Here is a 23,399-nt window from a genome sequence, read left to right as displayed (position 1 = left end):
GCATCTCTGTATACTGCATGCTCTGCATTCAAAGCACTGAAATCTAGTTGGAGAGTACAGTGGTACCTCAGGTTACAAACACCTCGGGTTACAGACTCCGCTAATCCAGAAGTAGTACCTGGGTTAAGAACTTTACCTCAGGATGAGAACAGAAATCGCACTGCACAGCGGCAGTGGGAGACCCCATTAGCTAAAGTGGTACCTCAGGTTAAGAGCAGTTTCAGGTTAAGAATGGACCTCCGGAACGAATTAAGTTCATAACCAGAGGTACCACTGTATAAAAATGATTACGTATGTGTAATTAGTTCGGAGTTCCGAGTTTTGTCATTCTCCAGCCTGTGACAGGTGTTGTCTGCATTATGTGCAGTTATGCTATCCACACTAACCATGAGGAGGGAAGATATAACCATTGACGGCAAACTGTCATGTCCCAGGGAGATCACAGGCAGAAAGCATAGGCCAAGAGAGGTGCAGATCAAATCCAGAAGCAACAACCAGAGGTCCCAAGGGCTACAGGCAGCTAAGTGGCAGGTTCTGGGGCAAGTAGACAAAGCTCATAGAAACCAGGGGCAGGTGACATACTCCAGTAGAGACAAAGGATCAGATTCTGGATGGGAGAAGTGGGTGCAGGAGTCTGTACCTGGGCCCTGAGTTGCTCAGGCTGGGAGGCCAAGCTAGGACAGTTTCAGTGTAAGGTCAACAGACTTCTCCTGGCCACCTGATTCAGCTCCAGTCTTTTTTCCTGCCATTCTTTGGATGGTGCCATGAAGCAGCAAAACGTTGGTGTTCCTGCCATCCTTCAAGCTATCTGAAAGGTGCAGACAATAAGCTACCTGGGCTGTGATGCCAGGCTCCATGGTTTGAGCCTCCAGGCACCTTACTTCACTCTTCAAAGTGGTTGTTCCATCTGCCAATGGGAGACAGGTTGTAGGGCATGTAGTGTGAGCAAAAGGTTCCCTTACCTGTCTCACAGGCCATCATTTGGGTTGTTGGCGCTGCAGCAGAACAAGCTGAGAGGTCAGGAGAACAGAGCCTGTCCTTGCTTTTCCTTCACTCCATAGCAACAACGATCCTGGTGACAGGTTGCAGGATGGCAGGTTGAAATGGGGACACTGCCCTACTGCCCCATCCTCCTGTTTCCTGTTGTAGGGCCTCCACTGCCCCTGCAGTGCTTTAGCGGGGCTGAGCTTGATTCTGCACCCTTTGAGAGGCTTCTCTGACAATGCCAAGCTCCCCCAAATATCAGAAGTCACAGTAACTGGGAGCAGGGCTTTCGGTGCAGCTGGCTGCCTCTCTTTTGTAGAGCAGGATCCTTGCTCACATTTGACAGGTGCCCACTATCTGTATTTTCCGTAAACAATGAAAGGCGTTTTTGCTTTGACAAGCTTATCTAGCTGGATGAAAAGGTCTCTGCCTTCGATGTTCATTTTGCATTGTTTTTTGACCTGTCTTGTTATTTGTTTGGTACCGTTTTTTAAAAGAACTACAAATCCCCTTGATGCACATGTCAAGGCAACCCACAAATTAATTAATTGATTTTTAAATTAATGATTAATTATGGATGGGCACTGGCTATGCTTACCTGGATCCAAGCAGTAAAATGCTGTGTCTCTTCACCTTCTTGTTCCAAGACATCTATTTATTTTAGAGCATCAACAGCAATGGCATTTTCTTGCTTGTGTACAGGTAAGTTTCGTCAGCCTGGCTGGTTTCTGTAAAAGGGAATGTTCAGAAGACAAAGTGCAGAGCAGGTCATGGGTAAGAGCAAGCATTAAAGGGACACATGCTGAATTAATCAATCACTGACGGCCCTCGTTTTGTTCTTAATAATCCATCTCGCCAGAAGAAAAACTTTCAGGGCACAACCTTGAATTATTTTACATCTATCTTGTTTAGCAATCCTGGCACTGCCTCAGATGCTGATTTTTCATCGTCTCCTTCATCTCCCAGGTAAATTAAATACTGTTGAAACAGCTGTCTGTTGCCTCACAAGGTATTGCTTGTGTGGGGGAGATAGCAGCTTCTACTAGGGCAGAAATCAGATAGGTTTCTCCTGGGGAAAATATTTGTTAAGTTGAAAATGTCAGGCAGTTGAGCATAGCACCCTGGTTCTGTGTGTGTGTGTGTGTGTGTGTGTGTGTGTGTTTTTTTCTCTGCATCGGTGGTACTCGCCTTGGTACCTCCGAAAAAATATATCCTTAGCTTCATCAGGTACCTGTGAAGAAGCGTCAGTTCTCCCTGTGTCACATTCAAGTTAATTTTTCACAAAAGACTTTGAAAGATTTCATCAAAGGGGAAAGAACTTGAAGCCTGTGTCCTGTTGAGTCTGCAGTTTAACAAGACAAAGAAGATGAAAGGTGCCAAGAGAAAGTATTAGTAACTCCTCTCTCTTTCTTTGCAGAGAGGGAATTTGTGGCACAGATTATCAAGTGATATGTTCAAGGTCACGCAAGGAATCTGCAAGAAAACAGAACCCTGGTCTCAAGAGTCTCTCACCAAAACTGCCTCAAATGTTCATTAACAGCATCTTCTGAACTTTTAGCAAAAGCTTTTTGAAAATGTGAATGCTTGACAATTCCACTTTTTATGTTCCAGCTGTATTTTTAAGTAATAAGCTGGGGGTGTAAATAAAGCTGCTATATATTCCAGGTTTTGTACTTCTCTTTTTGATGTCCTCGGGTTGCTTTAAAACCATTAAAATGCTCCTTTTTGCAAAATTAATAAGAAAAAATATATATACTGAGAATATATCATTTTATAATCAGGTCCCTGAGATCACAGAGATCTGATTTTTCTAAAAAAAAATACTGCCTCAATCTCAATTTTTATTTTTGCCTCCAATGTTGAGGGACGTAAACTTGTTCTTAAAAATTACATTTTTGGCTGCCTATGTTTAAGGCATTAGGGTTTCATATTTTAAAAACAAATGTACCGGTAGTCTTTTTAACCCCATCCTAAGACCTTGCCTGCTTCATCTGTCCATGAAAAGCTAGTCTTAACTTTCATCCAAAGCTGGGCAAGAAAATCACACTAATGGTTTCCGGTGTGTGTGCCCAATGAGATTTCCAAATTTTGGGAGGAGGGGTAAACTATAGCCCCCCCTCCAATATTATTTGTGTCTATGGTGTCAGATGAAGTATGTTTGACACTTCCCAAACACCCAGAGCCAGAAAACTTTTCTGCAGAGGAGGTAGATTATTTTCTGCACAATAACCTTTGTGGAAATATTGTAAACTGTCTAGAAAAACTTTTTTACAACTGAGAATGAATAAACGAACATTAACGGTTTTGCAGGGTGTTTTTCTAACACCATTGCAACACTTTTAGGAAAACTGTCCTTGGTTAGGAAACTGTCTCCAAACAACACTATATGGTTTGTGCCCAACTTACTGACACTTTCTTGACCTTTTGCTGACTATTTCCCTGTGGAAAAAAGATGGGGTGTTTGACTACCCTATCTGCTGTCATTAGCTGCGCTAACAAACATGCCCCAATGGCAAAATTCAATGCATTTCTGGGGCAGTTTTTGTTCCCTGAAGGAAAATGGTAAGGGGTAACTGCCCAAAAATTGGGAATGTTGCACTGGTGACAATTTGTGTCAATGGCCTAAACAACAATCCTGTAGGTCTAAATATGTGTGAATTGCAGAGTGAAAAATGTTCCTGGGGTTGAGTTCTAACTCCAGAAAAATGGGAGAAGGTTAAACATTATTAATACATATGGAGCCTGCGTAATGTAAAAGACTATTTACATTGTTCTTTAATTTCCAATTAGGTATCTGATTACCTATCCCTTTATCCTTTCGAACTGGCTACAGTTAAACACTCATAATCATATTATTTGAATTGCTGCAGTTTGATCACTGCAACCACTACCCTCTGAAAAGTCACAGCTAAAATTGAGAACCTGGCTCATTTCCTCAGATTTTTGTCCTCCACATCTTTCAGATTAGAAGATGCCTACAATGTATACTGTAGGGGACGCAGGTGGCGCTGTGGGTTAAAGCCTCAGCGCCTAGGACTTGCCGATCGAAAGGTCGGCAGTTCGAATCCCTGCGGCGGGGTGCGCTCCCGCTGCTCGGTCCCAGCGCCTGCCAACCTAGCAGTTCGAAAGCACCTCCGGGTGCAAGTAGATAAATAGGGACCGCTTACCAGCGGGAAGGTAAACAGCGTTTCCGTGTGCGGCTCTGGCTCGCCAGAGCAGCGATGTCACGCTGGCCACGTGACCCGGAAGTGTCTCTGGACAGCGCTGGCCCCTGGCCTCTTGAGTGAGATGGGCGCACAACCCCAGAGTCTGTCAAGACTGGCCCGTACGGGCAGGGGTACCTTTACCTTTACCTTACAATGTATACTGTGCCACGTGGCTTTTTAAAAAAATAACAAACAAAAAACGGATCCATGTTTCCACTCCTGCAGACATATTTTAAAAGCCTCCCTGTAATCTTATCTTTGCATCAGCATATCAATGTAGTTTTGCAGACTCCACGCTGTAGATTAGACTGAAATAAAATGTCTATTTTGCACTTCTTCTCGCTCCCATTGCATCCACAGGAATCAAGCCCTGCAGAGCTCGGCTATACGTTACATTATCTCTTCAACGACAGCGCTGGTCTGTTAGTTATGGTGCTACCTGCGGCTTTTTGAGTCTTATGCTGACGAATACGATAACAACAAAGACCTTTATCAAGCAAAGGATAAGGCAATCGGGAACATTTCATTTAAACCTGTGAGCATCGGGCAGGGGGGTATTTTCAAAGTTTTAGGCAGCTGAGTTGGCCCATTGGAGTGGGGAATCAAAATCCACAGTATCTTTATTAGGACCTACTAAAATATCCAAAACTAGTATAGAGAGGTTTTGAGTCCTAGGAACTTTTCTTCAGACTGGAAGTTAAGCCAGATAAATAAAGGGGAAGCAGAAAGAAACAGAAAGGCAATTGATTGATTGATTGATTGATTGATTGATTACTCCAAAGTCTGTAGTTTGTAACAGACTTAAGATGGAATGTAGGTAGTGCCATGCAGACGATATTAGATTGGACTGTGCTAGCTGCAAAACAGTTGCAACGAGAGTAACTAAGATAAACAATTCTCTTTTTTCTTCTTCAAAATATTAAGGAAGGCAGAACTCGTCTTTATATTGAAAAATAAAAGATTTTTTCTTCTTTTTTTGCGGGCCAGGGATCACTACTATTGTTTATTTGTTCCTTGGTGTAACCAGAAATCTGCCTTGCACATTCAGATTAGATTAGATTTCATCATATTATTTTATGTCTTCATAATATCTCCTGCGCTCAGGTTTAAGACTATAACAAATGGAGGTCTTTCCAAACTCCACCCCCCTTTTTATTGTTAACATTCAGCCTGAAGTGTTCTAGGGATTTGGTTCACCATTTTGGGACATGATAGAGGGTTCTAAAACAGCTCTACTGTGCTGTTTGGATTTCCAAACAATGTGGTTATGTGAATCCATGGGGCTGGATTCAAATGAACTTATTCGCAAGACGTGTCATGCTGTTGCCCACCCCTTATCCTTTTTTTATTTACAAATATGGAACAGTCTCCCTCGGGAGGTTGTGGACTCTCCTTCATTGGAAGTTTTCAAGCAGAGGTTGGCTGGCCATCTGTCATGGATGCTTTAGCTGAGATTCCTGCATTGCAGAGGGTTGGCCTAGATCATGGGTACCGGTAAGTAAACTTTTTCAGCAGGGGGCCAGTCCACTGTCCCTCAGACCTTGTGGGGGGGCGGACTATATTTTGAAGGGAAAAAATGAACGAATTCCTATGCCCCACAAATAACCCAGAGATGCATTTTTAATAAAAGCACACATTCTACTCATGTAAAAACACCAGGCAGGCCCCACAAATAACCCAGAGATGCATTTTAAATAAAACGACACATTCTATTCATGTAAAAACATGCTGGTTCCTGGACCATCCATGGGCCAGACTTAGAAGGCGATTGGGCCAGATCCGGCCCCTGGGCCTTAGCTTATCTACCCATAAACTAGATGACCTCTATGATGCTATGATTCTATGAAATATATATGTATAGAAAGTGCACAGGACTCTGTAGGCTTTGCCTAGGCATCCAATTGGATGTGATGATTCAGCAGGGCTCGTTATGTTTTTATGTCAGTGGGGGCAGCATCTACAAAGAGGTTCAGCCGGGGGGAAATGCAGTTGAGTGGTCAATTGAGACTCCCAAGATGTGCTTGTGTGTGAGAGAAAGAGTGGTGGTGGCGTAGCTGACAAACATTTTCTCTACTAATCTTTTTCAGCTCCCAAACAATTCTGGGCCTTGCTTTGCTGTTTGAACACCACTTTTAGGGTCGCGGCATAGCATGGGCAGGGAGGAAGCAGCTCTCTTGCTCATAAGCAATGATGTAATAACCCCCCTTCACACATAATTCACAGGCTTCAGGTGCAGATGGGGGAGAGCAGGGTCTCAGAATGTCAGGAAGCCTACATGCATAGGCTGTCCATCAAGAGTTTGGAGAGTGGAGCGATGGGGCCAGGGAGCCTTGAGAAATTAGTGGCATGGCTGGTGATGCACCCCCACTACCCCTGGAACACGAGAGCCCCCTTCACATGAATAGCAAAAGGAGTGAAGAGAAGCAGGGCGAGACCAGCTCCTTTGGGTTCCTCCTCTCCCTGAACTGTATCCACCCAGCAGGTCCTGAGAAGAACTTTGTAACTAAAGTACCTGGGGTTGCCTGTTTTCCTCCTTCCTTCCCAACACTTTTTCCTCTTGTGCCATCTCATTTTGAATGCAGGCCTGTGGGCAGGGGCTATCCTGTTAATAAAGCAATACAGGAAGGGGCCTGTAATCTGTATGCACCCAAGACATGGCTGCGCCACATCATGGAATGTCCTCGGGCTCCAGGGAAGAACCAAACTTTCCCAAGAACTTGCTTATTTCCTTTGGACTCCCTCCCACCATGTGTATTGTACAGCAACATCTCATTAAGCAGTACAAGGGGAGCAAAACAGACCAAAGCACAATATATTCAAGTCTACCCTGGAAAGCAAGCCTAAGGTGATAGTAAGAGCATGTCAGTGAGTCCCCTCCACTGCGCCCTGGGCCCAATGTGCTCAGCAGTCAATTGTAAAACCACTTTAGACAAAGACCTTGCAATTCCAGTGCTCTGACAGAGTCACGTTGAGAGCTGAGCCAAATAATTTTGTTGATTAGCTTCCGCCCTGGGATTTTTCAGCCCTGGCATGGGAAGAGAAGGCTTTAAAGGTCAACTAGAAAACCAAGAAAAGATTTTCTGGATAAATTGCTCCAGTTTATACTGCCATTTATAAAGTAATTTCAACAGGCATGCTTTGCTAAGTGATTTTTAAGATCCAGACTACTGCCCTTTTCCTATAAAATATATAAACATAGATATCACAAGGCAGGTCATCATCTCAGTTTGGGTTTTGTGGCTGTTTTCATGGGCTACATAGATTTGGGGTATATTACAGATGAATGCATGAATTGCTCATTCTTTGAGTCAAGCCTCCCAGTTAAAGTCTAGGCCTCTGTTGGCTTCCAGCCAAGGGGAAGATGGGAATTGGACAGTACCAAGGATGCAAATGGAGCAGTCACCTTCACCAAATTTTATGGAATGCAGAGGGATTTACATGTGAGTCAATATGTTTACGATTATGCTGCAAGACCCCTTTGGTAGTTGTGAGGCCCAGTTGGGTACATGTTCAGCTCTTTTCCATTCTATTCAATACACTTAATCATTTGGGTGTATAGTGTGTTTAGACACAGGGATCAAATACAACACTTACAGAATGATCTACAGTTCAACAGTGGAGAAACAGTGTCGAGAAATACTTGACACCAACATATCAGTTGGGAATTGTGAATAAATAGTTCTTACTAAGTTAGAACTTTGAGGTCATTGTGAGACTGGACCGCCTGTTTTCTCAACTGTAGATATTACAGATTTAGTGATTTGAAACACTGAAAAATGTCTACAGTGCAGATCAAGGAGCATAGCTTAGCTCATTTTCATATTAACAATTGTAGATTCATTGCCATTAATGTTTCAGTTCTGCCTTTGGCAGTGTTGTACTCTTAACTCGCTTCCCTGGTACATTTAGATAATATGCTTACCTACTTCTTCTAGAACATCTTGCAGATTGAAAGCTACAAGCAGTCTTTTCTTCTTTAGCAGTGTGTATTATGAAGCTAACTCCATCAGTTTCTCCCTTAGTGCCGGATATTGTGAAAGTCACACATTCCTTCATTCACTCCAGACTGCAATATGTTTAAAAGTTCAAAGTGGGGTCCAAAGATGGGAGTGTCTTGAAAAAGAGAGATTCATAGAATCACAGAATTGTCAAGTTGGAAGGGAGCCAAAAGAGTATTCTAACCCAACCCCCTGTGATGCCAGAATCGTAGCTAAAGAACCCCTGATGGATGGCCACCCACCCTCTGTTTTAAACCCTCCAGTGAGGTCATCTATTCCACTGCCAAGCAACTCTTACCATCAGAAAGTTCTTCCTAAAGATTAGTCAGAATATTATTTCTCACAGTTTGAATCTATTGGCTCAGGTCCCACACTCTGGAGGGACATAAAACAAGCTTGCCCCATCTTCCATGTAGATGTTTGAAGATAGCTATCATATCACCTCTCAGTTTTCTCTTCTGACTAGCCTCTTTGCATCCTGAGCTGATTGTGTAAAAAATGGCAGGGTCCTCTCCACTGAGTTGAAGGGTACAGAAGATGGCTACATGCTCTGCATAGCAAGCTGGGTTGCCGGTGCCACACTGATGTTTACTACAGCAAACCCAGAAGGTATGAATGATACATATGCATCTCTAACCACTTCTGTATATGCCTTGCGGAGCTTGGGCTCAAACGCTGACAAGACTTATTGGTGTTATGGAGCCAATTTACAGCATATATTCAGAAACAGCTGAATGAATGCCAAGAGGACTGTGAAGAAGAAAGTAGCATATGTAGTATCGGTATGAGCTCAGTTTTTGTCAGCATTTCAATAGTAGTGTCCTTAAACAAAGGACAATCCCACACCCTCAGCCCTCAGGAATAATAATGTGTGGATATTAAGGGAATAGTAATAACAGGAACCTGTTCATGGGATTATGGTAAAAATTGTGAGGTAATATCTGTGACAGTCTCTGAACACACACTCTCTCTATAGATAGTAACTTGTTATCCATGTAGTAGTAATAAATTGCAAGGTTCAAAAGGCCTCAGTGTATTTCAATGTATTTTGCATTTTTCCTTCCTCCTCCGAAGTTTTGCTTCCTTTCAAACTTTAATGGAGAATTTTGTCGTAAATATACATACCTCAGGACTGGGGGGCAAATGTGGCCCTATAGGCTCTCCCCAAGCCATGCCCCTTCTGTAGCTACACCCCTCACTGCCCCTGCCTTGCTCCTTGCTTGGGGGTTTATGCTTGGCTGGACTGTATCCTTGAACTCTGATTATGCTTCTCATGTGCCTGGATGGAGGATAAAGGGGGGGTGTGTGCATGTGTAGAAAGTAGCCTACTATGAATCCACATTTGTTGCTCTGCCCACTTTTGCTTGTGTCTCCACCCATCAGGAGCATGTCCCCATCCTCCTCGAAAGGTTCCCCAGAAGATATTGTGGTCCTCAGGTTGCAAAAGGTACTCCATTCCTCCTGTAGACAGGTGGTACCTTGAAGAGATTGTTTTGGCACCCACAAAAGGAATTCGGCTACACATTTGGGGGAAACGGGCAACATGAGACTCCTTTGCAGCCGAAGGAGGCTGCTGCAGTTATGTGGAATGAGTACAATCAAGAGAGTGAAGTGACCTTTGCTAGGCAGTAATGGTATTTGATGATGTGGAAGAGGACTAGAATATCTCAGAGACGTAGTTATATTGTTGTTTTGAAGGCTCTGAAAGCAGCTTAGTCTTCATGGTCCGTTCCAGGCTGGCTGGCTCTCCTGAGCAGTTCTGCACACAAAAGCAGCTGGCAATGCTAAGTTGGCCAGAGAGCTCATGAGAGAACTGACTGTGAAATAAACATAAGCATTCTGTGTGCTATTTTTATGCTTAATTCTCACTTTGTAAACATTCTCGCTGTTGTCACAGTTGTAGGTAGGCAAGACCCTTCTGAGCAGCAAAGGAAATAAATCAGCTGCCAAGCTGAGGCTGAGCTACCAGTTTTCCATGTGACTAGAAGATCATACTGAAATTCCAAACAGTAAATAAGGTCCTTGACATAATGTTTCCTGGAGCCGCAGCTGCTGATGTTGATGTTACAACCGGGAAGACCATGGTACAGTTGCTGGACTCGTAGCACACTGGCTGGCTGATGATTCGTTGTTGTATTACTCTAGCCAGTTAGACTAATAAAAGCAGGCAAACAAAAATGCAAGCATTTGGGATTTGCATGTTCCTTCTTGCAGATTATTGCAGGACAGTCAGGGTAAAACCAGACACAAAGTACAGTGGTGCCCCGCAAGACGAACGCCTCGCAAGACGGAAAACCTGCTAGACGAAAGGGTTTTCCGTTTTGGAGGCGCTTCGCAAAACGAATTTCCCTATGGGCTTGCTTTGCAAGACGAAAATGTCTTGTGAGTTCCTGCGGGTTTTCCCCCCTTTCCCCCCCCCTTTTCCTAAGCCGTTAAGCCGCTTATCATCTGATCTGCTGATAAGCCCTTAACAGCTGATCGCTAAAAGCCGCTAAACCGCTAATAGCGCTAATCCGCTAAGCTGTCAATGGGCTTGCTTCGCAAGACGAAAAAACCGCTATACGAAGAGCCTCACAGAACGGATTAATTTTGTCTTGCGAGGCACCACTGTAGTGTTTCACACAGTACACAATTCACTGCCACAAGGTGGGGTGATCTGCCACTAGCTCAGGTCATTTTTTAAAAGGGAAGAGAGGAGTTAATGGAAGTTTGCAGGTGTTTTTTTCTTTATGATAGTTAAGAGGGAGTTGAGTTTCCATGCCTTTGAATGTTGCAGGCACGCAATAAGGGAAGTATATTTGGCTATTGCTTCATGTACAGTTCATAGAAGGTATACATAGGAGTAGCAGAAGAACAAGAATTTCTTTTCTATAGGCCTAACAGCATAAGGAGGTCTTAATTCTTTTTTTTAAAAAAAAAAAAAAAACTAGGAAAGAATTTGCAGCCAAGCTGTCACAGGGAAGAGTGTTTTGAAACCACTGAAAATGGGCCTTTTGGAACCCATCTTTACCTCAGTTACAGAAGGCACCCAGCGCAAGGCCCTATCAGACAACTGTGATGCCCAAGGCAATTTATCAGATGCTCTCTATAAAGTGTCCATATCCAAACAGTAAACATGAATTTAACATCTTGAATTTAACTTCTAGTCTGGTGTGGTCTCCACAATACTAGCATACTATCCTCCATCCAGCAACAATTAGGAACCATGAAGGCAAATTACTAATATACCCATCGAAGTTTCTGAAGTGAGCTCAAGGGTAGCCTCGTGTACAGCAGTCTACAATAATCTAATCAGAAAGTAACCAGTGCCTGCGTGCTGGTTTCAAGGTCTCTTATACTCGCATAAGAGGCTTCACTAATGAATCAGCTGAGCAGGCAGCCAGGTGGGTGGGTGACAGTTGCTATCTGGGTATCTTAGTGCATGCTGGATCAAGGAGGCTCACCATCCTATCTGGTTTTTAAGACATATTGGGGTCTCAGGTGGAACACCCGCCACCTGGCTCCCCACCATCAGCAGTTGCATCTTACTTGGGCCAAGCCAAGCTTTTCTTCTAGTCCTGCATGATTTCAGGTACCTCTTAAGGGAATCAACTGTCTTATCTGGAGAGGGGAGCCCTGACAGCTCCATGTAACTCAAATGGATGAATTTGAGTTATATAGCAGGCAGTCCAGGCAACAAGAGTCACTCGTCAATCTGAAAGGAAGGAAACTTAGCAAATCGTCTAAATAGTTATTGAACACACACTCTGCATTTCAACAAAAGTACACCAGGCTGCTTGTACAAATTTAACACAGTGCTACTTAAAACAACCCAGAAAAAGACCAGTTTCCCCTCTTTCCTCCTCCACGTGGCTAGGCTTGGGTGGTGAGAGCACCAAGAGAGGGCTGCAGCTTTCCAAAGAAGTGTGTGCAACATTAGGATGCAAGCCAGCCCTCTCCAAACTCCCCGTCTCTGATGAATATAATTGGGTCCCGAGAATATCCTAGTTCAAAATAAATAACTCTTCCTATTCTGTCCATGCAGGTGCATTTCTGCCAATGCTCTTGGATCTTTCGCAGACAGTTGTACCTACTGCTCTCTATACAACTGTCAGTTTCCACCTCCCATTGGGATTGAAGGTGTGGAGGGGTGAGGCCAAAGCCGAAAACAGATTTTCATCTTATTCACAACCGATTTGCTTTTGAAACAACAAAGGAGTGTTCTAAAATTAAACGGCATTGACACAGGGCTCCCTCAGCTACAGGAGTGATGGGCTCTGTCAGATTTGTTTAGGGCTCTCCTGCTAACCCTTGGCATTCTGCTAACTTCTATTTTATCTTGCAGATATTTCAAGCGGTGCTTTCCTAATTGAATTCCTTGTCCTGCCTCTTGATTCGCGATGCCTCAATCCTTTGAAAAATGCCTCAAAAAATATGCCCCGCTAAGCTCTTTAAAAAGCTTATTCCAGACTGAGCATCTTTGATAGTGTTGGAGTGAGGCACACTGTTTGTTTGGCACCTTTAGGTAAGAAGGCCAAGTTATTGTCAGCAGCAAGAGGTATATCTAAATCTTTAGGAATATGTGAGCTGTATCCAGAGAAGGTGTCCACCTGTGCAATGAGACTTCCTCTCCCTTTCTTCTCCCCCCACAACCCCACCCCCACAAATATTCTCTGGAGAGTTGAGGGGACCCAAAAAACAGATTTTGAGGAAATCCCATTGCACTAGTATGGGACAACTTTATCTTTTTAAACAACAGCAGCAAGAAAAACCAATGTTTATATTAAGGAAGAGGAGAAAAGAAGCGGGTAGATCTAGTGTATCTTTGATTTAAAGTACAGGCTTCCTTCCACTTATGTGCAATCGATGCGCACACAACCGCGTATACTTGTGGTGCTGGGAAATAAATAAACAACTCAATTCAATCCCTGAAATGGCGGGAAACAAATGGAGATTCCTTGTGACTCATGAGGAGACCTTCCCCGGAGCCTGAAGAAGATGTCGGTGAGGGCAGAGGAAGCCCAGAAGTGACCAGAGGCACAGTGGCGCTGTGTTTATGCTGCTGAGCCTCCCCGCCTAACAGCTGATGTGTGGGGTAGCACAGCAGCAGCTGCTGCTTTCCTTCGTGTCCTCCAGCCTCCTGCCAGCCCCAGAGCTTCAATTATAGTTGTGGATATTTTTGGATACGGTATTTTTTTGTACGGATTGAAGAAAGAGCAGCAGACAGGGTGTTTAGAGGGTGCTCCTCACTTTATGTGGTTTCACTTATGTAACCCCTGTGTAAGTGGGGTGGAGGCTGTACCATAAGATGCAATAGCACCCACACACTCACATTGATTTCAGCAGATGCAGCAAGAGTGTGCCTATGGGACCCATCCCTATATTGAAATCAGTGGGGAGAAATCAGTGTGGGGTGGGTGGAGCCATAGTGTGTGCTGGAGTTCTGTGTCCACCTTAGACCTCAGCATGCCTGTCTGTGTGGGGCTGGACTGGGGTGTGTGAATCTTGCTTTCATGTTCCATTGCTCATCCAGCTCTCTTCCCTTATCCTCAACCTGCACAGGTGTTACCAAAAGGACAAATTAATATATAGCTGCTAAAATAAACAACACCACTGGCATTTCCCCTCTTCTATGTAATCCATTATTGTCCATGTTCCATGTCAAAACAAGCGGCCTTCTGCTTTGGGGTTCATTTGTCACCTTCTGTTTTGAGTATGGGCCAGCTGCCATTTCTTGCCAAATGGATGCGATTATGACAGGGCATTTTTGTTCTCTGAGACCTAGAAATATTACAGATAGGGGTTTTGAATCTATGCACCAGCAACACACATGAGTAGAACTATGACATTTCATTAATTCATTTTTCTCTGCTCCCTCATCCTGTGAGTGAAAAGTGCGCAGAGAAAGGAGGGTTAGGGGAGGAGAGATTGTTTTTAAATGAGACAAGGGTAAGGAAGAGAGGTGTGTAATCTTGACAATCAGAAAGAAAAGTGGTACACTGCGAGACTAGAAGCAGAAGGTGCACGTTGGGAGTTTAATTAAAGTGTGATTAGGGGAGCTATTTAAGGTCTGTGAAGCAATGTGAATGATATGCACGGATATTCGGAGGTAGAACCGGAAAGAAGGCTGCCAGAAACTATGTCAAAATGTGTGTGTGTGTGTGTGTGTGTGTGTTTTAATAAAAGAACACAGGTTTTCATATATCATTAAGATACCTTCTTAATGGAAATTCCATACACAACCACCCCATTCTTTTGGGAGAGTTTAGCTATAGTGGCTTATATGGTACCTCATCCAGTGACAAGCCATGTAGTGGTCAAGTACAGACTTAAGATGCTAGTTAGCTAATTGAAATATTCCTAAACTGTTCAAAAATTGCTTGGCAAACCATCAAATCACTAGAGCAGACCAATTCAAATCAAAAGGTTTCAAAACTGGTACGGAAAGTATCATGGCAACAACATCCATTGTACCTCCAACCTGTCCTTGCTGTGCTGACTTTGGTGTGGGCCTCAGACAGAGCTTCAACTTGCTTATACAGTGGTACCTTGGTTTACGAACTTAATCCATTCCGGAAGTCCATTTTTAAACCAAAGCATTCTTAAACCAAGGTGTGCTTTCCCATAGCAGCAGGGGACTCAATTTACAAATGAAACACACTCAACAGGAAGTGAAACATGTTCTTATTCCAAGGCAAAGTTCACAAACCAAAACACCTACTTCTGGGTTTGCAGTGTTCTTAATCCAAGTTGTTCATAAACTAAGCTGTTCTTAAACCAAAGTACCACTGTAATTCTTTAACTTTGTGGGGGCAGGGAGATGCTGAACCATCTCCTAATTTTTCCAATTCTCACTCACATCTTCCTTTCCAGGCAAGATTAAAGGAATTCCCCTCCTCCACCCTTCCTTCTGAAGTCCCTGTTATTTCCTACTGGTTAGTTTAAAGTGAAACTAATGAAGAGCCAAAACCTTCTCAGGCAGAGTCATTGATGAGGGAGAGCAAGACAGTTCACACATAACACTAAGCTAAGCCCAGTAGCAGACAATGTGTTGGGTGGTGACACTCACTCAACCTCTGGTTGGTCGCCTCACTGCTGCTTAAGGGAAGGGGGAGTGGCAGGGTGGTGGCAAGGTGCAAACATGCTGGTTGGTGCACTGAATGGGCTCCACTAGTGTGCTTGCACCATCAACCTCAGCCCACCTCCTCTATGTCCCTGAAAGCAGCAGGTATGCAACTGAGCATCATCACCCCACACTTACCACTTACTGACTAAGTGTCAGTGTGTGGGTATCCACAGCAGAAACTGTGGTTCAAATGTAACCATAGATTATTCCAACCCAATTTTGCTAAGCCAAATTACATACCATGTTCTTTGACAATGCTCCTTCTCCTGACCACTGGGATTCTGTGTCTTTTGACATTTCTCTGGCTTCATCCACTGGTGCATTTAGACACTTGATTTTTTTTTTTTAATTGCCTCTTCATTTTGGCATTTTTAAAAATGCTGTTGCCCTGAACATACGCTTTTTCTCTCTCACCTTATTGCAAGTCTTGCCTTGTGTGTCTTGCTTCAGATTGTAAATGTGAGGGCACACTGTCTTATGCCTCTTTTATGCAAAGCGCCTGGTCTTTGTAGGTGCTCTAGAAAGTATAAATAGTGATGATCTTATTGCAGGAAGCATTCACATATTAACACACACTTTACCATTTGAAAATTTGAACAAATCCTCCTACTGTCTCATTACATTTGCCTGATTTTTATTAGCCAAAGATGTATTGATAGTGCTGCCTTTGCTTTCGACATTTACCAAAGACTAATGTGTCTGCCAATAAATGAGTAACAATGGTGTCTTAATTGCAATAAGAAAACTGCCTCAATTGAATTTGGGATGCCCTGGGAGTTCTTTGGCCCCTTGAGAGCTATGTAAAGTGGGAGATGATGCTGTGGTTTAAAGCATTAAACAGTAAGGGGTATCTCTTTTTCTTAGAATCCCAAAGTCCACTTGAAGCCAGTGGCATTCAATTATGTGAGTAAAATGCTTGTGCCTTTTTTCCTTAATTGGGTCTTTGGTTGCTCCTTCTAGCCTCCGGAGTGCACCAATGGCCATCCATTTGTTTCTCCTTTTTTAGCATTTCAACAACTTTAAGAAAAAGAAGCAAAGCAGAGGGAACTGTGCGGCAACTAAGCTCAAAGCAAGTAAAATTTAAAGCATCATATACTGAGCTAATGGGGGAAAGGTACCTCCTTCATTCCTCTTTCTTTACACTTGTGAAAAAGAGCCCACTTCTCTTCCGCTGGCTGGATTTATAGCTTTAATAATGCTGCATTTCCCAATTGCTCTTTTTGTGTGTTTTTCTACCCTTTGTAAAGTTGCCGAACAAATTAAAACATAAATCATTACCTTTAATACATTTTGTAATGTTAAGCTTTTGATCAATTGTTTTTGTAGCAGCTATGGCTTAATCTGGCAACAGAAGATGCAGTCTGAAAACCTCCTTGGTAGCATTTCATGTTACAGGTAGTCCATTCTTTCAATTCCTTGAACGTTCTCTTTGGCGTATTTATGAAAACACAATTTTGGTAGAATTCTTCAGCTGGAAGAGTAACTTTTAACACTCTTCTTGTTTTTCACTCTGAAATGTGAAAAGAGGAAGGGAAGCAGATCATTAGTGAAGGTGTGTATCCATTTTCTGAAATCCACAGTCAGGCAATAACTTATCCTAGAATTGTAGAGTTGGAAGGGACCCAAAGGGTCTAGTCCAATCCCCATGTAGGAATCTCAGCTAAAGCATCTGTGACAGATCGCCATCCAGCCTCTGCTTAAAACCCTCCAATTAAGGAGAGCCCACAACCTCCTAAGGGAAACCGTTCCAATGTCAAACAGCTCTTACTATCAGAAAGTTCTTCCTGATGTTTAATCAGAATCTTCTTTCTTGTAACTTGAAGCCATTGGGTTGAGTCTCACCATCCAGAACACGAGAAAACAAGCTTCCTCCATCTTCCATATGACAGCCCTTGAAATACTTGAAGATGGCTATCATATCTCTTCCTAGTCACCTCTTTTCCAGGCTAAACATATCCAGCTCCTTCAACCATCCCTTTTACAGCTTTTTCCCACTTCTTGCTCATTTTGGTTGCCCTCCTGTGCACACATGCTAGCTTTTCAACTTTTTTCTTAAATTGTGGTGCCCAGAATTGGACACAGTACTCCAGGTGTGGTCTGACCAAGGCAGAATAGAGTGGTACTCTTACTTCCCTTGATCGGGACACTATACTTCTGTTGATGCAGCTTAGAATAGCATTAGCTTTTTTTTGCTTTTGCATCACACTGCTGACTCATGTTAAAGGTTGTTGTTTAATAAGACCCCTACATCCTTTTCACATGTACTGCTAGTAGGCCAGTGTCCCCCATCATATTTGTGCAGCTGGTTCTTCCTGCCTAAGTGTAGAACCTTACATTTGTCCCAATTGAAATCCATTCTGTTAGTTTGGGCCCAGCTCTCCAATCTGTTAAGGTCGTTTTGAATCCTGATTCTGTGTTCTGAGGCATTAGCTCCCCCTCCCAGTTTGGTGGCATCTGCAAATTGGATGAGCTTTCCCTCAATTCCTCCATCCAAGGTGTTTATACAGACGTTGAACAACAGTGGGCCCAGATTACTCTTTTGGTTTGGTCAGTCAATGAAATATACTTAGAGTCCTGTAGTGATTTCATGCTCTTTACTGTAGCTTGTAAAACAGTGATTGAATTGCCCCCCAACCCTCAGGCTTTTATATACATTATTTACACAATGAGTCCCGTATGATTGGCTGATTCTGCTTCCCTCCTTGAGCTTGATTGGTCTTTTCCTGCAGGCCAATCAGTTGTTGCATTCTATGATCCTACCAGCCTAATAGGCTATTAACTTATTCCTGGAGCCTGATTGGTCTTCTCTTGCAAGCCAATCAGTTGTTGCATTCTAGGATCCTAGTTGCCTGTTGTTCTAGGATCCAAGGTTAGTACGTAACAGTCAACCAGCTACAAATGCACCTAACAGTTACCTCGTTCAACCCACAAGAATATCATGGGGGACTTTGTCAAAAGCTTTACTGAAATCAAGATAGACCATGTCCACAGCATTCCCCTGATCCACCAAGCTTGTAACTCCATCAATAAAAGAAATGAGACCCATCTGGAGAAACCCATGATGGGTCTTAGTAATCACAGCATCCTTTTCTAAGTGCTCCCAGACTGACTGTTGAATAACCAACATTTCTCGAAATAAGCCCTCTTGAGTCATTACAACCCCCATGTTGCTCTGCAGAATTGCTCCCATGCAATGGGATCTGCATGTATAGTATAGGTGTCTGTAGAGCATGCTCCAGGGTTCCATTGGTCAGGAATATGTGTGATCACCAGGAAGTGCGGCTCCAATTTAGAATAACACAGAAGCTATTATGACTGAAGAAAGCCAGTGAGAGCGAACTTTTGAGTTCTCCAGGGTTATTCAGTAGTCTAGAAGTTCAACGAAAAAGGGGCTAGGAGAAACAAAACTTGTTTGAAATTGAAGCCACAGTCTGCATTTTGTTACAGTTTTAGGATGGTGTGTTGGAGGAGATAACAGACTTACTTAGATAAAGTTCTACTATGCGCCATGCAGTTTAAAAGTTGCAGCCAGGATTGCTGCGACAAATAAATATTTATTGGTCGATTCCTCCACTTTTGAAGATATACAATTCAGCTGTTCCCTCAAACTGTCTTCAGTCTTAGGCAAAAACACACAGGTTCCTTGGAAGGTGTAAACCAGAAATAAAAAAGAAATTAGGCATGTTTTGTATCTCCAGGTAGTAGGACCTCATCTTCCTCCATTTTTAGGATCCTGCTCCTGAGCAACTATCTGATAGTTTTTAACTTTTTAGATTGTGTTGGTAATGAAATAGCATGGATAAGGAAAAAATAATAAGGAGCCCTGTTCCAGTTGCTGGTGCAACCCCACTATTTATCATGTTATGAAAAAGAAGCTGCCTTTATGTGGCATCCTCTTTACCAATGTGTTCATAGGATCGGGCCATTACAGCGTTTTTACTTACTCAGGCAAGTTGGACATTGATAAACTTACCAAGTCTAATCTGACTCACTCTGGTTGTTCTTGGCTTTCTTATCAATAATCCCCACATTTGGTTGTATTATCTACTCCTGACTATCAAAACAATTTTTGCCCGTTAAGACCTAACGCTTATCTCTCCAGGACTCTTCTGCAGCAATTTCCTTCTGCTGTCAGTCTTTGACTTCTGCAAATATCGTGTGATCTTAAATTTAATTAAATTAATAAAAATTAGGACAAGAACCAGAGAGTGGAATTCAACACTGTGCTATTGCGAACATTCCATCTGTGCAAGTACGGTATATCTGCTTGCCAGACAGAACAACACCCTGCCTTGCCTCCACCTGCACGCTGTTGTGGGGGGTTCTCCTGACACCCCCTGAGCCAATTTTGGGGGTGGGAGGCATGAGGGAAGAAAGCAGGGAAGACTCCTTGCACAGATCGAAGCCCTTCCACAGAGCTTTCACTGGCAGGGATAATTAGGTATGCCCCGCCCTAAGAATACAAAGGGAAAACAAAGAAGACAATAGTTTTTGACATTTGCCTCTTCAGTCATGCATTTTATCCAAATTGCTTTTTCTAATGAAACATCTGCTCAATAAACATTGTCAAAAGTTGAACTTGTGCACTTTTGCTTAGTATAATAATGTTTAAAAGGTAAATTAAGAGAAGCTGCTTGATTTTAGAGTGAGGACTAAAGCTTGTCTCCAACCGCATGCAGTGTGAGATTTTTTTCTTGTTTGATCAATGGTAGAAGCATGCCACGCAGAAATAATTTCTACGTTTTTGATCTTCAGGTTGTACTTTTCTGTATTAAATGTATTTTAACGACAAACTATTTTCTGTTTGCTGAAGACGCTTTTGTGCCTTGAAATTCTAAGCACAATTAAAGTAAGTGAAAAATAGCAGACAGACTACCTTGTCTTCTGTATTGCTTTTTAACACCAATCCTCGTCATTCAAATACACAGCGGTACAAGCCAGCTGGCAGAACGTAATTATGTTCAATTTGTGTAACTCAATTATTAAAGATCAATTTAAAGTGTGCCCTATCCAGTTGTGCTGCTTGCTCAAAGGATGGTAGTGTGAAACGTATATTTTAAAAAATGCCTCTGACAAAATTTAATCAATGCATTGTTATTCCCTCCATTTTTTGCTGTTTTTCTTCCTCCCTCCCTCCCCTCCTCCCTCCCAATATATTGTGGAATCCTGTGCACTCGTTCCTGGGAGTAAGCCTTATTGAACACAGTTTAACTTACTTCTGAGTAAACACTTGCTCTGCTAATACGCAACTGGCCATTTCAATGTTTCTTATATCCTCATTCCTGTTGCTTGTACGGATGTCCACATACAGTTCTGTAAATTGTGAAGTCATTGCAAATTACTTTCCAGATTTTGTAAGATGCAAACACAGATGGGCAGTGAGAAATTAGAGTGCATCACACAGAGAAGCTGTAAGATTACAAGTCAGAGATCAAATTTAGTCTCGCCACAGAGAGGACTATATTATACTGTTGAGTCGCAAAAGGCACAGCTAGACTACATGAATTATTGGAAACTGCTAGTAAGTGAAGGAGCAAGGGGAACAGTGAACACTAGTGGTCTTTGCTATCACTGAGTCAGTTTTGATATATTTCTGGTAATCCTTGTAAGAAATTCATAAGGGAAATTCAGAGCAATAAGAAATGCCCCAAAATGTATGTGTCTCTCTTGGTTGTGTCACTTAACTTAATGGAACTTACCTTTGAATGTAGTATCAGGACCACAACAGAAGCCAAAGAGTAAAAAAATTCCCACACTCCATGCCACAGTAGTTACCATAATTTTCATATCTTGGGATGTGGATGATGTCCACCATTACTACACATGAAGCACTGATACTCTTACTGTATTTTGTAGTTCTGAACCAGTCAATATACAGTCCTACTTTGGATCCCAAACACCTTAGTACTCATACGTTTTGGCTCCTGATGGCCGTAAGCCTGTAAGTGCGTGTTCCAGTTTGCAAATGTTCTTTGGAACCCGAATGTCTGACGGGGCTTCCGCGGCTTCCGATTGGCTGCAGGAGCTTCCTGCAGCCAATCAGAAGCCACACTTTGGTTCCCGAACATTTTGGAAGTTGAACAGACTTCTAGAACGAATTCTGTTCTACTTCCAAGGTACGACTGTACTGGATAGCTCAGTTGGTTAGAGTGTGGTGCTGATAATGCCAAGGTTGCAGGTTCGATCCCCATATGGGAGAGCTACATATTCCTGCATTGCAGGGGGTTGGACTAGATGATCCTTAGGGCCCCTTCCAAAAGTTGTACTTTTCTGTGAATGTCAAACCATTAATTTTTAAAGGCTTTCACCTCAAAGGGAGGCTAGCCTGGTTTATCCAAGAATTAGAAGCCTTGATTAAATTCTAACACTTGCTGGATCCAGGGATTCGAAGACACAATCTGAATACACCAAATTTATAACAATATTTATGTTCTTCTACAGAAGGTACTTGCCCCCACTTTCTTGAACCCTGTGGATCCTTTTCTGATTTTGTTGGCATCCATCTGTCTCGAGAAACAATGGAAGTGTGGGCCATCAGGGGTTAAGTCAAAGCAGTGGAGAGTTACAGTACCTGCTGCAGCTGTAGAGACCTGCGGTTATTTGTGGGCTGATTCTTATGTAACCAAAAAAATATACAGCCAGCAACACTAGCTGAGATACTGATGTCAGTAACTCATGTTACGCTGTGCGTTGCTGGTGATTTGCTCAGAAAGGCAAAGACTACTACCTATCTTGAATGTGTAAAACTCCCCAGTGATTCAAGAAGTTTATTGGAAAGAGCAGCTGAATGCCTCCTGGGAACCACCACAGAGTTTCTGCTGAGCACCCATTCTGCTTGCTTGCTCTGACATAGATTGCTGCATTTCTCTAACCTTGTTTTTGATGACAAAAGGCATTTGCATGAAAACAGGGTCTTTGTTTCCTAAGTGCTCATCTGTTCCTGCTGTTTATTTCCCACCTCAAGTCATAATCCTCGGCTTGTGGCATCACAATTGGCTGCTGTGCAAACCATTATGTCATCACAAACAGAGGATTATGACTTCAGGTGGGGGGGATAAGCAGCAGGAACAGATGAATTCTTTAAAGCAAAGATGCTGTTTCATGTAAATGTTGATGCCAATAAAGAGCAGGGGGAGGGAAAATATGATGGAGAGGCAGAAAATAGGCAGGGGGAAACTTGGTAGGAGTTCCCGAACTGTGGCTTCCCTTCAGGCAAAAGCAACTCTTGTAATTCTGCATGGATAATTTTTTTATTTCGCCTTCTCTTTTAGGGCTTTAGAACTTGATCACACCACTGCTTTCTTCTCTTGCTGCTATTATAATAGGAGAGGCCTATATTTCTCATTCTTCATCTTAATGTAAAGAATAATGGCCCTCCATTAATGGATTGCGGCAAAACCGAGGTGAAGCCTTATATTGAGTCAGACCATTGGGACTGGCGGGCAGCAGCTCTCCATGATTTTTCTCAGAAGTCCACTTGGTCCTACCTGGGACCAGGGACTGGACCTTGGATGTTCTGCATGCAGAGCAGGTGCTCTGTTGCTAGGCAACAGCCCTTCTTTTGCACACATTGTAATCTTAACTGTGTTCTGTTATATGCTCAGTAAATGGAGGGAAAGCCAGTCCTGTAAACAACTCATTTATGTAGATACCTTTTGAGATTTGCAAAAGTTTGTGCAAAATCAGATTAAAATGGGTGGTTAGCCTCTGGCAAGAGTTCAAAGGCTTAACTATGGCACAGAATCAATTCTACTCCATATAAGAAGGTGCTTTACACTGAATTGGACCACTGATCTATCTAGGCTACTGTTGTCTGCATTGAATGGCAGTGGCTCTTTCCCTTCTTCAGGAATGCAGAAAATACAGAGAATTGTTCAAGGCAGAGTATGGTTTTATTAAAGCAACATTGGCTTCTACAGGATGGCCTATGGGAGTCCTTCCTGTCTTGCCCAACCAGCTCTAGCTGGTTTGAATAGAGAAAGAAAGTCTTAAGGAAAACGTGGGCTGGAGGTTCTCCAGGTTCTGGTTTTTTAACAGTACTAGAAAAAAATATGGAGTGGACTTTTAAACATCACGCCTTTCCACTCCAAGTCTACCCAGGCTTAC

At 42.9% G+C, this 23,399-nt stretch overlaps 1 protein-coding gene and 1 long non-coding RNA gene across 2 annotated transcripts in view; one reads left to right on the top strand and one right to left on the bottom strand.

Annotated features, from left to right (window-relative positions):
- Positions 1 to 23,399, top strand: part of LOC307202729 (transmembrane protein 263-like) — a 315,941-nt gene that overhangs the window by 71,896 nt on the left and 220,646 nt on the right. The gene's annotated exons all lie outside the window — the stretch shown is intronic.
- On the bottom strand, positions 15,557 to 22,249 carry LOC307202871. The gene is made up of 3 exons (XR_013833039.1): positions 22,166 to 22,249; positions 16,572 to 16,803; positions 15,557 to 15,810 (listed from the first exon to the last, which is right to left on the bottom strand). It is a non-coding gene; the product is annotated as an uncharacterized lncRNA (long non-coding RNA).

This window comes from Podarcis cretensis (genome assembly GCF_951804945.1).
Source record: "Podarcis cretensis genome assembly, chromosome: 1".
NCBI classification, from domain to species: Eukaryota; Metazoa; Chordata; class Lepidosauria; order Squamata; family Lacertidae; genus Podarcis; species Podarcis cretensis.
Note: the sequence above shows the minus strand (reverse complement) of the source record. Positions and strands in the feature narration are given on the sequence as shown.